The sequence below is a fragment of the Cajanus cajan genome, chromosome 3 (assembly GCF_000230855.2).
Source record: "Cajanus cajan strain Asha chromosome 3, NIPB_CcT2T_4, whole genome shotgun sequence".
In the NCBI taxonomy this organism is placed as follows: Eukaryota; Viridiplantae; Streptophyta; class Magnoliopsida; order Fabales; family Fabaceae; genus Cajanus; species Cajanus cajan.
Window position 1 is genome coordinate 54228307 of NC_138519.1, and position 16884 is coordinate 54245190.

Consider the following 16884-nt stretch of genomic DNA (forward strand, 5'->3'; position numbering starts at 1 on the left):
AGGGAGGAGCTTGAAGGGAACTCACATCAATCTGGGTTTCTCCAACAAGTTTCCATCACATCACCTTCAGGTCTGGCAAACACATTGACATCCCAACACCTCCACCTGAGCCTACACTTGAGAAAGAGGACTATACAGGTAGTAGCCGAAATTTACATGCAGGTGGACCTTCTTCCAGTGCACATAGTGATGATCTACATCAACCTCCTATCCCTCTTCCATTTCCACCAAAATCAATTCCAAGCAAAAAGATGGAAGAAGTGGATAAGGAGATATTGGAGACCTTCAGGAAGGTGGAGGTGAACATACCTTTGCTGGATGCCATCAAGCAAATTCCCAGATATGCTAAGTTCCTGAAAGACTTGTGCACCCACAAGAGGAAGCTGAAGGGCAATGAGCGAATCAGCATGGGCAGAAATGTCTCGGTCCTCATAGGTAAATCTATTCCACATATTCCTGAAAAGTGTAAGGACCCAGGTACATTTTGTGTACCTTGCATTATTGGTAACAATAAATTTGAAAATGCCATGCTTGATTTAGGAGCTTCAATTAATGTCATGCCTCTGTCTATTTTTAATTCTTTGTCTCTTGGTACTTTGCAACCTACGGGTGTCGTCATTCAGTTGGCCAATAAGAGTGTTGCCCACCCCACAGGTTTTGTAGAGGATGTCTTGGTTCGGGTTGGTGAACTAATTTTTCCCACTAATTTTTATGTTCTTGATATGGAGGACGGATTCTCCCATGGTTCTATCCCAATCATTCTAGGCAGACCATTTTTAAAAACAGGCCGAACTAAGATTGATGTTTATGCTGGCACCTTGTCTATGGAATTTGGTGATATTGTTGTTCATTTTAATATTTTGGATGCCATGAAATTTCCTTCTGAAGCTCATTCTGTTTTTCATGCTGAATTGATTGATGATCTAGTTGATGAGCACATTCATGGTTTAGATTCTTCTCATGCTAAGAAGCATTCATTTTCATTTGATTTGTATAGCTATCTTCCATGCATTGAGTCTGAGTCTAAATCTGAATATCAATCTGAATGTGAAACTGATTTTGAGCCATCTGAATTTGAATTTGAAACTTTGGGTGTTGTACCTCTTGCTCTTGATTTTATACAGTCAGAATGCACTAACCATGTTGCAGGAAGTACAAAAGAATCTGACTTGCAGGTTGAGGTACAGGCTGCGGAACCCCTTCTCCCTTCTTTGGTTCCTTCTGATGTTCAGCCAGCACCCACACTAGAGTTGAAGCCTCTTCCAGAGAACCTCAAGTATGCTTACTTGGAGGATGATGATAGATTCCCTGTGATCATATCCACATCCCTTGATGTTGATCAAGAAGAGAGGTTGCTGCATGTGCTTCGGAAGCACAAGAAGGCATTTGGTTGGACCCTGGCAGACATTCCTGGCATTAGCCCATCCACATGCATGCACAGGATATTATTGGAGGATGGAGCTAAACCAGTGAGACAACCTCAGAGGAGACTTAACCCGGTGATTTTGGAAGTTGTGAAGAAAGAGGTGACCAAGCTTCTACAGGTTAGGATCATCTATCCCATTTCAGATAGTCAGTGGGTGAGTCTGGTCCAGGTGGTCCCCAAGAAGACAGGCCTCACTGTTGTGAAAAATGAGAGGGATGAGCTCATCCCCACTAGAGTGCTCAATAGTTGGAGGGTCTGTATTGACTACCGGAGGCTTAACCAAGCAACAAGGAAGGATCATTTTCCTCTGCCCTTCATTAATCAGATGCTTGAGTGTCTGGCAGGTAAATCTCATTACTATTTTCTTGATGGGTTCTCTGGTTATTTTCAGATTCATATTGCTCCTGAAGATCAGGAAAAGACCACATTCACCTGCCCTTTTGGTACTTTTGCCTATAGAATGATGCCTTTTGGCCTATGCAATGCCCCTGGCACATTCCAGCGGTGCATGCTTAGTATTTTTAGTGATTTTCTTGAAAATTGCATAGAGGTGTTTATGGATGATTTTATTGTTTATGGAACCTCTTTTGATGCATGTTTGGATAGTTTGGATAGAGTTTTGAATAGATGCATTGAGACTAACCTTGTTCTTAATTTTGAGAAATGTCATTTTATGGTAGAGCAGGGTATAGTTTTAGGGCATATCATTTCTAGTCGGGGCATTCAAGTTGACCCTGCAAAGATATCTGTCATTGCACAATTGCCTTGCCCCTCTTGCGTGCGAGAGGTGCGATCTTTTCTTGGCCATGCAGGTTTCTACAAGCGTTTCATTAAGGACTTCAGCAAGAAAACCCTTCCACTATCCAACTTGCTTCAGAAGGATATTGAATTTTATTTTGATGACAGGTGCAAGGAGGCATTTGATTGCCTCAAGAGAGCCTTGACCACCACTCCTATCATTTAGGCACCAGACTGGACAGTTCCCTTTGAACTGATGTGTGATGCTTCAAATTATGCACTGGGGGCTGTCTTAGCACAGAGGGTTGACAAATCACCTAGGCTGATATACTACGCTTCCAGGACATTGGATGCTGCTCAAGCAAATTACACGACCATGAAAAGGAACTTTTAGCTATTGTTTTTGCACTTGATAAATTTCGATCATATTTGCTTGGTTCTCGTGTCGTTGTTTTTATAGATCATGCAGCTCTAAAGTACCTGTTGAAGAAAGTTAACTCAAAGCCTAGGCTGATCAGATGGATGCTCTAGCTTCAAGAGTTTGACTTGGACATCCGTGACAGAAGCAGAACACAAAACTTGGTGGCAGACCATCTCAACAAGATTGAGAGAGCTGAGGATGAGGACACTTTGCCCATTCAAGATGATTTTCTTGATGAACACTTGCTAACAGTTTTTGTTCCTTCCCCCACCCCTTGGTTTGCGAACATTGTCAATTATTTAGTTGCTTCTATTTTTCCTCATTTAGCATCTAGAGCTCATATTGATAAACTTAAGAGTGATGCTAAACATTATGTTTGGGATGACCCCTATTTGTGGAAGTTTTGCAATGATCAGGTAACCTGGAGATGCTTGCCGGACCATGAGATTGACTCGGCCTTGCAGTTCTGTCATTCTTCTACATCTGGTGGTCATCTCGGCATTCAGAGGACAGCTCGCAAGGTGCTTGACTATTGTTTTTAATGGCCCACCATCTTCAATGATGCGTGGAAGATTTGCAGCACTTGTGAGCAGTGTCAGAGAGCAGGAGGAGCCCTTTCTTGGAGACAGTAGATGCCTCAGCAACCCATGCTATTCTGTGAGGTCTTTGATGTCTGGGGTATAGATTTCATGGGTCCTTTTCCTGTCTCTTTTGGTTTTTCATATATTCTCCTAGCTGTTGATTATGTTTCAAAATGGGTGGAAGCCAAAGCCACCAGAACTAATGATTCTCGGGTTGTTGTGGATTTTGTCAGATCTAACATATTCTGCAGGTTTGGAGTACCCAGAGCTATTGTTAGTGATCAGGGCACCCATTTTTGTAACAGATCCATGCAGGCTTTGCTCAAGAAGTATGGGGTTGTTCATAGACTCTCTACACCCTACCACCCCCAAATTAATGGGCAAGCTGAGAATTCAAATAGGGAGATCAAGAGGATCTTAGAAAAGATTGTGCAGCCCAACAGAAAAGATTGGAGTAACAGGTTAGAGGATGCTCTTTGGGCTCATAGGACTGCTTACAAAGCACCCATAGGGATGTCTTCTTATCGGGTTGTCTTTGGCAAAGCATGTCATCTCCCTGTGGAGATAGAGCACCGAGCCTACTGGGCTGTGAAGACCTGCAACTTCTCTATTGATCAGGCTGGAGAGGAAAGGAGGTTGCAACTAAATGAGCTTGATGAGATCCGCTTGGAAGCCTACGAGAATTCAAAATTCTACAAGGAGAAAACTAAGAAGTTCCATGACAGCTTGATAGCTAGGAAGGACTTCGTGGTTGGCCAGAAAGTTCTCTTGTACAATTCTCAGCTCAGACTCATGGGTGGTAAGTTACGATCAAAGTGGATTGGACCACAGATAAGAGCTTTAAAGTCAATGGGCACCGGCTGAAGCCATTCCTCAGCAATCCATCTTTGTTGAATGCAGTTGTAGAGGAGATGTCTCTGCTCGACCCTGCCACTCTCCCACCATGACTTAGGTAGTTTTCTTTCCCCTTCTCCTTCTTTACTTTTATTGCACTTGTCCAGATTTATTAATTGTTCTGATTGCTCTGATCTTCTATTTGTGCCATATTGGGACAATGTGTGATTTAAGTGTGGGGGAACTGTTTTGGTTACATGCTTTTAGGGTTTATTTGTTATTTTACATTTTATGTTTAGGTGTTCTGTACATTTTTTGCATGTTTCTCTTTGATTTCTAGGTTTTGATAGTTTGCAGGCACTTACTTCATTCTTGGATAGGAGTTTCTTGATACTATATGGTTTGAAATCCCTGTTTTTCTCTGCTTGGAAAGATAATTTTAAGGTTTGAAAGGTTGTTTTAATTGTGACAGATATACCCTGTGTGACTGTTCTTTCTTGTGTGTTATGCCTCTTGATTGCTTGCACAGTTGCCTTGTCTTGACTCTGTTTGATACTTCTTGATTCACATGCATGTTTGGATATGATTAAGGCATTTTTTTTCTTATAAGCCTCTGGCCAAATAAGCCTACCTTGAATTAACTCCTCTGATAGCCCCTGCTGAGCCTATTTCCCCTTCTTTGTTTGAAGCTTATTACAAGCCTTCAGCGAAAAACCATGATTACCTTCACCTTAGGGAGTTTAGGAGCTTTGGAATTGTTTTGGGAATAAGTTCTTGAATAAGTGTGGGGGTGTGTGTATGTTTCATTGGATGATGAATATTGGCCAATTGATTCCTTATGCTGTACACTTTATTTCTCTGCATGTTATCTTATCTCATTTCAAATTTTCGTGTGTACTGTTCACTACGTACTGTTCATTCAAAAAAAAACAAAAAAAAGAAGTAATTTGAGGCAAGAGAAAGAGGATTGATCATCATAGAGGTCATTAGAGGTTTCTGGGTTTGCTTCTTGAGCGTATTCTTGACTTATTCCCCATTGCTCCTCTAGTTCCTCTGGTTTGTAGTTACTTATCCCATATATTATCCTCTACCCTGTCCTTGGCCTCATTACAACCCTAAAAAGACCTTTTGATCCTTTTGTGCATGTTTATTGGGTGTTGATTTTAGAGGCTTGCCAAGTCTATCTGTGCTTGTTTTTCATGAGTGCTTTGAGAGTATACAGTTGCCTAGACACTTGAGAGATACAGTGATACAATGCATCTTGTGAGGTTCTGTTGCTTTTGATTCACCTCTTGAGCTGATTGATTGTCTTGCCATGTTTTGAAATGCTTGGATGATTTCCATAAGTATCTGGTTTCTTTGACTCTTTGTGTGTTGGATGTTGTCTACTCCTTGTCTTTTCCCAGGATTCATTGAGGATTGTGTAAATCTGTTTGTTTTCTTGTTTGTATTATTGTTTCTGTTTCTTCCTGTTGTGTCACTCTCTTTGATGTCTCTGGAATTGTTCCTTGCTCTGCTTTTTGATTTTGCCCAAGAGTGTAAAAGGCTAAGTGTGGGGGAATTTGATGAGTCAATATTTTCCCCTATTTTCTTACCTTTCTGTACTTATTTTAATCTCTAATTTGTGCTTAATTATTTATATTCTGCACTGTTTTCTATTTGGGCTTTAATTGGACCAGTAATTCATATTTTAACTAATTTGAATTTTCTGCATCTAATTATTCCAAATTTCATTTTCAGGGCAGTTTAATAATTATTTGGGCTTGGAATTAATTTAGGACTTCAAGTGGAGCTGCCACGTCATTTTCCACCTCAGCATCATTTTCCACCTCAGCATTTATTTTCAGTTTTTAGTCTATTTTATTGTAGTTGGGTCAGACTTGTATTGTGGAGGGATTGTCGCCACCGGCCCGAAACGGGCTTTCGGCATTCGCGAAGGATGGTTGGACTCTTTTATTTGTTTAAAAATATGGATTGCTAGAATGACTTATTCTCAAACTGAGACCTTGTCAAACGAGCAATTTTATTAAAAGGCTCACCAATCCATGTTAATCCCAAGCGGGACCCTCCATGGATTAGCGGTTTTCATAAAAAGGAAGGGTTCGTGGAGTCGCCACCAATGTTTTACTCAAAACATTGGAAAAAGAGGTTTAAGGCAATCGATTCAAAAATCGACTTCGGCCATTACAACCAGAGTCGGGTAAGGGAGTCGGTTACGCGTGGGGAAGGTGTTAGCATCCCACAGCGCCCCTTTCGGGTTCCCTATGACAGATTATTTAAAAATAATAGTGCAAAATTACTAAATTACCCCTATTTATTCTAAACAATTATAAATTAACTATCTACATGATGACAGTTTAAATATGCACACACAGAAAGCGGTAAAAGAAGGGACTTTAAAGAGATAAACCTTTGAAGCGTGCTTTCTTATATATCTTGACAGAAATTGGGAAGCGTTTTGGCGTTCCCTCCCTCTACAAGACCGCTCGCTCCCTCCTATAAAATTTTAACTATGGAAATCCGGAGGATTTCCCTTCGACTAGGTTCGAGACTCAAGCAAATGGCTTGTGACTCAAGAACTTCGTCGGATCAACTCTCCGAGTGATTTCTAGGCAGAGCACTGCTCAAAAAAACCCAGAATACTCAAGAAGAGGGTTAAAACTCAGTCTCAAAGTGTAGAATGACGTCCCATTGACGTCATATTTATAGGGATGAGGCTCAATACGGTCTCTGGGGGTCAATACGGTCCGTATTGAAGTTTTGAACTACAATACGGCCGTATTGAATTCAATACGGCCGTATTGAAGTTCAAAAACCTCAATACGGCCGTATTGAAGTTCAGTGCAGTCGTATTGAAGTTCAGTGCAGCCGTATTGAATTCAATGCAGCCGTATTGAAGTTCAGAAACTTCAATACGGCCGTATTAAGTTCAGTGCGGCCGTATTGTAGTTCAAAATGTGCAGTACGGCCGTACTGAACTCCAAGGAGGCCGTATTGAGCTCCAAACCTCCCACTTTCTTATTTTTGGCTACTCTAAGACCTCTAAACCTAAAGATAGTCATCCTATGGTCTTCTGGGAGTCCTTCTGGCTGACTTTCCTTCGATCTTTGAGAGTCTTCGAGTCTTATTTCCGACCCGGACAATTTTAGGGGTCTATAGCTGCCCCCCTTTACTTAGTCAAACGGCCTTTTAGTGTACCGGTTGATAAGTAAAGGAGTTGACCCAATTGTCCGGGGAATAAGGCCATCCTTCCGACTTGTAGTGTCTTCCGGTGGAAAATTTGCTGAGTAGCCTCTCCAGGTTTTGCTTCGCTCGTCGCCCGAGCCGGAAGCTGCATACCTCCGTGCTTCTGAACACTCTGGTAGCGTGAGTACCGCCTCTCCAGGCTCAACTTCACTCGACGCCCGAGCTGGAAGTTGTGAGTACCGCCTCTCCAGGCTTAGCTTCGCTTGCCGCCCAAGCTGGAAGCTGTGAGTACCGCCTCTCCAGGCTCTGCTTCGGTGCTTCTGACATCCTAGGCAGTTGAGTTTGCCCTCTCCAGGGTTAGCTTCGCTTGCCGCCCAAGCTGGAAGCTGTGAGTACCGCCTCTCCAGGCTCTGCTTCGGTGCTTCTGACATCCTAGGCAGTTGAGTTTGCCCTCTCCAGGGTTAGCTTCGCTTTCCGCCCAAGCTGGAAGCTGTGAGTACCGCCTCTCCAGGCTCAACTTCACTCGACGCCCGAGCTGGAAGTTGTGAGTACCGCCTCTCCAGGCTTTGCTTCGCTCGCCGCCCGAGCCGGAAGCTACATACCTCCGTGCTTCTGTACACTTTGGTAGCGTGAGTACCGCCTCTCCAGGCTCTGCTTTGGTGTTTCTGACAACCTAGGCAGTTGAGTTTGCCCTCTCCAGGGTCTGCGGTTTGCCCTCCCCAGGGTCTGCCTGTGTGTTCTTGACGACATTGGCAATGTGAGTTTGCCCTCTCCAGGGATCTGTGATGGTTTTGTCTCCACAGTCCACGATGCTGCTTTGACAATTTGTTTTTTGATTTTGGTGCCGCTGAGGGCTGGATAACGCAGGGATCCGTCTAGGGGATGTGCAGTTACTCATAGGTTCTTGTGCCCCAACTTGCATTTGCATAGTTGGTACCCATGGGGAATTTCTGTTTCCTTGGGGTGTAGACACAAAGATGCTCTTTCTGAGATGAGCGGTGCCTTATGGTTGGCTGACGTCCTTTTGACGGTGGTGGAGTATCCCGGTTATCCTTATTCGGGTGACTCTTTTTGTTTTTCTGGTTTTGTTGCCTCTGTGTAGGCTATTATCCGCTGGGGGTTTTGTCATTGATTTTGTCTCCACAGTCCACGATGCTGCTTCGACGGTTGTTTTTTATTTTGATGCCGCTGAGGGCTAGATAACGCAGGGATCCGTCTAGGGGATGTGCAGTTACTCATAGGTTCCTGTGTCCCAACTTTCCATTGCGTAGTTGGTACCCATTGGGGAATTTCTGATTCCTTAGGGTGCAGACACAAAGATGCTCTTTCTGATGTGAGCGATGCCTTATGATTGGCTGACGTCCTTTCGACGTTGGTGGAGTATCCCGGTTATCCTTATTCGGGTATCTCTTTTGGATTTTCTGATTTTTGCTGCCTCTGTGTAGGCTGTTATCCGCTGGGGATTCTGGATGTTGATTTTGATTAGCCTCTTCTGTTAGGCATATCATCTTGATGTTCAATGATTGGCTGAAAAGCCAAATTCCGCTTGGGGAATTGTTATTGATCTTTTGGATTTTTTTCTTTTTTGAAAGAGTGCCTCTGAGTAGGCGAATTATCTTGATGTTTGGTGTTCGGCTGAGTGCCGGATTCCACTTGGGGAATGATTATTTGTCTTTTGTGATTTTTCTTGAGGGGGTGCCTCTGAGTAGGCGAGTGGGGATTTAAAGTTTATATATCCCAGAGTATTATTTAGAAAGCCTTTTCAGGCTTAGCTTCACTCATCGCTTGAGTTGGAAAGCTACCTTCCACTGAGGAAGTCTAAGTCCTTTGACTTGGATATTCTGTTTAGATGATCAAGCCTCCCTTGGGGAATTTTGCTGATCTTGGTTTGATAGCTTTCACTGGGGAATTTGGCCCGTGAGTGGAAGCTGAGGTTTCTCTAGGGAGTATTATTTCTGCGAGCCTCTCCAGGCTCAGTTATTCTGAGAGAGTATTATTTCGGCGAGCCTCTCCAGGCTCAATTATTCTAAGAGGGAGTATTGTTTCTGCAAGCCTCTCCAGGCTCAATTATTCTGAGAGAGTATTATTTCGGCAAGCCTCTCCAGGCTCAATTATTCTGAAGGAGTATTATTTCGACAAGCCTCTCCAGGCTCAGTTATTCTGAAGGAGTATTATTTCGGTAAGCCTCTCCAGGCTCAATTATTCTGTATGAAGAATTGGTTTTTTGTTCAGCCCAAGAATGCGAGCTGAGACGTCTTTTGGAGAGTATTATTTCGGCAAGCCTCTCCAGGCTTAATTATTTTGTGGGAGTATTACTTCAGCAAGCCTCTCCAGGCTCAGTTATTCTGTGGGAGTATTATTTCGGCAAGCCTCTCCAAGCTCAGTTATTCTGTATGAGTATTATTTCGGCAAGCCTCTCCAGGCTCAGTTATTCCGTACGATGAGTTGCTTTTCTTGTTCAGCCCAAGAATGCAAGCTGAGATGTCTTTTGGAGAGTATTATTTTGGCAAGCCTCTCCAGGCTCAGTTATTCTGTATAATTTGTTGGATTTTCTGTATTTTGCCTTTTTGTTGATTTTGGCTTTTTCTGTGTTTTTGCCTTTTTTGTTGATTTTGGCTTTTTCTGTGTTTTTTTGCCTTTTTTGTTGATTTAGGCTTTTTCTGTATTTTTTGTTGATTTTGGCTTTTTCTGTATTTTTGCCTTTTTTATTGGTTTTGGCTTTTTCTGTACAGAAATGTCTCTGAGGAGTATTATTTTGGCAAGCCTCTTCAGGCTCAGTTATTCTGAGAGAGTATTATTTCGGCGAGCCTCTCCAGGCTCCATTATTCTGAGAGAGTATTATTTCAGCGAGCCTCTCCAGGCTCAGTTATTCTGAGAGAGTATTATTTCGACAAGCCTCTCCAGGCTCAACTATTCTGAGAGAGTATTATTTCGGCAAGTCTCTCCAGGCTCAGTTATTCTGAGAGTATTATTTCGGCAAGCCTCTCCAGGCTCAGTTATTCTGTATGATGTTGTTGATTTTCTGAATCTTTGCATTTTGTTTGCTGCTGTCATACACAAGCAATTTTTCTATTTTTTTCTATTTTATGCGACTGCCTCATGATGAGGTCTTTGAATGTGCAATTAATGTGCGTGATGCACAAAATGCAAGTTTAATTATTTTATTAATTTGTTTTTTTTTAGAAAAAATGAATGGCTCCCCCCATCCTTTTCTTCTTGGAGGAATTTTGTCATCGACGTGAGGGAGGATTTCTGTTATTGCCAATACGGCCGTTATTCATTTCAGTATGCCCGTATTGAATTGAAAATTTGTTCATAACCCTAATTTTGGTACGGGCGTACTGAACATGATACGGGCGTATTGTTTTTCTGAAGTTTATATTTTTTTTTTTTTTTCAATAAACAGAGAATAAGTGATCTTCCATTACACCTATCATCTGTATGCATGTATGCAGTATGATGCACCTAATTCTATTTGATTCACTTTTCAAAAGAATTAACCGATGCGTTTCTCTGTTTGGATCTTTGCCATTCCTCTAGACGGGCTGTGTGCTGCCGATTTCTGTAACCGAGGAATGATGCATGTTATATTGAGATTTGGTGTCATCAACCAAATGATTTTCCTTTCCTTTAGAAGATGTGTCAACCCTCCTATTGACTACTATATCTCCATGTTTCCACTAGATTATCCTAAAATCGTTTGGGACAAGAGAGAAAAGAAAGGAAAGGTATATTCTTTTTTGAAAGTTTGTGTTTTAGAGGGGATTTATTTTTATTTTGAAAAATTGATTTTGTAAGAATGGCTGGCCAATGGTAGGCTTAAGTGTTTAGGCTTGTTTGATTAAACACTTATGAAGTTAAGCACGTCGTGGTTATTATCATTTGTGATTTGACAACTTGGATAGCTTTTCTTGAGCCCCTTTGTTGAATTCAGTTGGTGGTACCATCATGGATTTATTCTGTTTTTCGATTGCCCTAACTTTTGCCTAAAACACCCATTTGTGGAGTTTTAGCGGGCTTTTGTTTTTGTTCATTATTTTGTAACCCTAATTTTTGCCTAGGTCACCCTTTTGTGGGATTCCTAGCGGGTCTTTTGCTCTTATTTTTGCGCAGTCCCCTTTTTGGGTTTCCTGCCGAGCTTTTTGTTTTTTAGGATTTTTGTCCTGAATGGATTTCTTTTTATCCATGACGGCACTTATTGAGACCAAGGAAAGGTGCTCCAAGTTGTCACACACTTCCACATAAAAAAGATGCGGGTTTATTTTTATTAAGACGATTTTAACCTCATTTATGTTTATTCAAACAGGGTTAAATAATGCGGTCTAGAATTTTATTGTAAGCAAGAAAAGAAGCAATAAGAAATAATGAAGAATGATTTTATTATAATCATAGTGGAAACATGTGCCCTATCGAGGCTCGGGGGTCGGGCTGTCCCCGAGGAGTAATCTCTAATAGTCATCAGGTTTACACATCCCTATCGGAAGGAGGAGAGCACTTGATGACGACGACCGGCCTTGACGCTTGTGAACCGGCCTTCCTAAAGATCTGGCTTAAAGAACGTCGAGAAGGATCTTGATTCCTCTTCGTTCTTTGATCTTTAACAGGGTTGTATCCTAACCCTTGTTTTCCCCGGATTATCCTTGATGATGGGTAGCTCCGGAATTCCTTGGGAGTCCTTGCCAAGTCCTTGTCCCGGCAAGTATCCATTCTTGGTGAGCATGGAGGCTACCTTCTTCATTTCTCGGGGAAACGTTTCAACATTGGCGATTTCCAATGCTTGGAAGGCGGTTTCTAAAGCTTCCTCTGCTGCATCCACATAAGGTATGTTGGATGGCTTGCTGATGAGTATGTCATCTTCAGCTTGTACAGTCACCAGTTTGTCACCCACTATGAATTTGACTTTCTGGTGGAGCGTAGAGGGTACAGCTTTTGCATCATGAATCCAAGGTCGGCCAAGGAGACAGCTGTATGCCGGAGTAATGTCCATCACTTGAAATTCGACGTTGAAGATAGTGGGTCCAATTTGGATTGGAAGATTGATCTCTCCCACCACTTCTCTTTTAGAACCGTCGAAAGCTCGAACGATCATGTTGCTCGGGCGCATTTGGACTCCCTTGATTGCCAATTGCTTGAGCGTTCTTTTTGGCATCACATTCAAGGAAGATCCATTATCTACCAAGACTTTAGCGATGTGATACTCCTTGCACTTTACAGAGATGTGCAAGGGCTTGTTATGATTCGGTCCCCCAGCGGGGATTTCTTCATCGGTGAAGGTGAGGTGATCACTAGCCGTGATGTGACTAACAATCCCCTCAAACTTGTCTTGGGAGATAGTGTGCGACACATATGCCTCGTTCAAGACTTTCGACTGAGCTTGCCGATGCGGTTCGGAGCTTAGGATCAACGACAACAGCGTAATCTTTGCTGGCGTCCTATGAAGTTGATCCACGATGGAGTACTCGCTCTGTCGGATAAACTTTAACAGCTCGTCTGTCTCCTCCTCGGATTCTTTTTCCTCGGTTTTCTTTTCTTCTTTTTCTTTATTCTTGGGAGCTTTGTCGTGCAGATCTTCGGGAGTGTAGATCCTCTCACTCCTAGACATGCCCCCAAGTCCAGCGATGTTAGAGATATCGCTGTCGGCAGAAGAGTGGATGTCGTATATCCACGGCACAGCCTTATTTGATTCGTAAGGGAAAGGCCTTGGAGCGGTGATCCTTAATGGTGTTGGACCTTCCCCTTTGTTTGTCTTGATTACCAACAACGGAGTTGATGTGTGTTCGCTTGGCGCGGTTGTTGGCTTACACTTGATAACGAACGGCGTGCGATCCATTCTTTGAACATACGCATCGCTTAATCCTTTCTTTTTATTACTATTATTAATGAATTACTAGGAGGGATGTATGAAATGCAAACCTAGATCCCTCCATGATCTTTGATAAGAATGCATGATATGAGATGATGGCGATGAATATGCATGCATTGTGTTTATTCAACTAAGCATTATCATGTTTTTAGGATGTCCCTAAGATGATGCATGATATTGCTTGGTTTGGATAAATAACCCTTTTTTCCCTTTTTTTTTTTTTTTTTGGGTATTTTGTTTTTGTATTTTTTTGGGTGAAAAGGGAAACTACCTACATGAATGTGATGAAGGTAGATGTTAACACCGTATAATGGAAGATTCTTATTCCTATTTATTCTTATTTAAAAAGGAATAGGAATGTTGTATGTTTAAAGAAATGCAATGTATGCTCAAACAATTTCACATAATCAATGCACAAACAATTCACTCATCCACGAACAGTCACGAGCGAATCACGAGGTAGGGGTATCCTGCAGAAAAGTGCATATTCAAGGTGGATCTAACTGTTCTCACCGGTCTGAGGCCCCCAAGGTGCCCCCATTATAGGGACCCAATTCCTCTCGTCGTAGGTCGATGGAAAGCTCCAACGCACTGTCGGACTCGAGTTCATGGTTATCACCTTGAGTGATGCTTTCCGACAACGGTCTACGGGCACCTATAGACCCATTCGACAACCGGCCGTACTAACATCCACTCCCTATGGCTTACCACTCATGCCCCCGGGTATAGAGGGAACTGTTGTGTGCAAAGGTTTGTGTGCAATTTATATTTCAAACAATTGCAGAAACTAAACATACAACATTTATTAAAGCCAAATAGATAAACATGTTATCATACAAGCAAGGGGTAATGAAGTAATTTTAACTATTATTTGTTAAAAATAATCTGTCACTAAATGGGACTGACTCTCGAAGCTTCCCCAGCGGAGTCGCCATCTGTCGCCACCGGCCCGAAACGGGCTTTCGGCATTCGCGAAGGATGGTTGGACTCTTTTATTTGTTTAAAAATATGGATTGCTAGAATGACTTATTCTCAAACTGAGACCTTGTCAAACGAGAAATTTTATTAAAAGGCTCACCAATCCATGTTAATCCCAAGCGGGACCCTCCATGGATTAGCGGTTTTCATAAAAAGGAAGGGTTCGTGGAGTCGCCACCAATGTTTTACTCAAAACATTGGAAAAAGAGGTTTAAGGCAATCGATTCAAAAATCGACTTCGGCCATTACAACCAGAGTCGGGTAAGGGAGTCGGTTACGCGTGGGGAAGGTGTTAGCATCCCACAGCGCCCCTTTCGGGTTCCCTATGACAGATTATTTAAAAATAATAGTGCAAAATTACTAAATTACCCCTATTTATTCTAAACAATTATAAATTAACTATCTACATGATGACAGTTTAAATAACACACAGAAAGCGGTAAAAGAAGGGACTTTAAAGAGATAAACCTTTGAAGCGTGCTTTCTTATATATCTTGACAGAAATTGGGAAGCGTTTTGGCGTTCTCTCCCTCTACAAGACCGCTCGCTCCCTCCTATAAAATTTTAACTATGGAAATCCGGAGGATTTCCCTTCGACTAGGTTCGAGACTCAAGCAAATGGCTCGTGACTCAAGAACTTCGTCGGATCAACTCTCCGAGTGATTTCTAGGCAGAGCACTGCTCAAAAAAACCCAGAATACTCAAGAAGAGGGTTAAAACTCAGTCTCAAAGTGTAGAATGACGTCCCATTGACGTCATATTTATAGGGATGAGGCTCAATACGGTCTCTGGGGGTCAATACGGTCCGTATTGAAGTTTTGAACTACAATACGGCCGTATTGAATTCAATACGGCCGTATTGAAGTTCAAAAACCTCAATACGGCCGTATTGAAGTTCAGTGCAGCCGTATTGAAGTTCAGTGCAGCCGTATTGAATTCAATGCAGCCGTATTGAAGTTCAGAAACTTCAATACGGCCGTATTGAGTTCAGTGCGGCCGTATTGTAGTTCAAAATGTGCAGTACGGCCGTACTGAACTCCAAGGAGGCCGTATTGAGCTCCAAACCTCCCACTTTCTTATTTTTGGCTACTCTAAGACCTCTAAACCTAAAGATAGTCATCCTATGGTCTTCTGGGAGTCCTTCTGGCTGACTTTCCTTCGATCTTTGAGAGTCTTCGAGTCTTATTTCCGACCCGGACAATTTTAGGGGTCTACAGGGATAAAAGAGTTGCAATCCGAACAAGGAGCTAATCTATTTTACTTGTTGAGTTATTTCGTTTTATTGTGTTATAAACTGAAAATCTGAACCAAACCCCCCACTTCGTGTGTTTAAGCCTTTAACAGTAAAAGACGGTCCTTGGGAGACGACCTAGGAGTCACTTCCTAGTACTACATTTAATTGCAATTATTTGACCGGATATGGCTTCGATCAATATGCAAAAAGGTTCACACACATTATCAACCACATGTGAAAGGCCTAGAAAAAATCTTCGATGAGGAAGAAGTAAATTTCAAAGTCCTAAAGTCACTTAATAAGAGATGGCAACCTACTCTGACAACAATTACTGAATCTAAAAATCTGGCTTAAATGACAAGTGTGGAGTTATTTGGGAAACTCAGAGAATACGAAATGGACATGATAAGAATGGTTGAAGAAGAACAAAAAGATAAGAAAATCAAAGGTCTTGCACTAAAGCTGGAAAACTCTTCAAGTGAAGAAGAAAACAGCTCCCGTGAGGATAAATCTGAACAAGAAGAATTGAATATAATGGTAAGGAAATTCCGGAAGTTCATGAAAAGGAAGAAAAGTAAAAGGACAACTCCTTTCCAAAATTCAAATGCTTTGAGTGTGGCAAAGTTGGACACATGAAGGATGATTGTCCAAATCTAAAGAAGCAAGGACAAGAGAAAAAGAAACCAAAGTTCAGAACAACAAAAAAGAAGGCATATATAGCCTTGGAAGAAAACAACTAAACAACTTCTAGTGACATAGACAATGAACAAAAAACAAATGTTTGTCTCATGGCTAATCATGAAAGTGACATTGAGCTAAGTGACTCTAACTCTTCTATATACTCATGATCAATTATATGATGCTTTTTGTGACTTGTATAAAGAAGCTAAGAAGCTGAGCTATCAAAATAAAAAATTGAAAAACAATACCAACGAATTGGAATTTAAAATCTATTTTCTTGAAAAAGATATTTATTTGCTCAAATTTGAAAATGAGAAATTGAGATTGCCATGTTTAGAATGCAAAATATTATATATTGGTTTGAAAAAAGAAAATGAAGCATCAATGAATGAAAATAAATCCATAACTTCTCACATTTCTTGTAACTATTGCATGAAACTTGGACAGAGTTCTTATAAATGCATGATAAGGAAATTTGGTGTTCCATGTGGAAACTTTGTATGGATTAAGAAATTGAATGATGGTTGCACTGACACACAAGGACCCAAGATCCTTTAGGTACCAAAATAAAGTTATTCTCTTAATTATAGGTGTGCTTCAGAGCCAAGCAAACAATGTGGTATCTAGATAGTGACTACTCAAGACATATGACAGGGGATAACAAGTTTGTATCCCTACGAGAAAGAGAAAGCAGAACAGTAACATATGGAGATAACAACAAAGGGAAAATTCTAGTAATGGGTACTGTAGGTAACTCTTATAATACCCTTATCGAAGACGTTTTATATGTTGAAGGTCTAAAATATAATCTGCTTAGTATTAGTCAACTTTATGATAAGAATTTCAATGTCTCCTTTAATAATGAATGTTGCTTGGTATGTGATAAGTCAACCAATGAAACATTGTTTGTTGGTAAAAGGATTAATAACATATACATCTTAG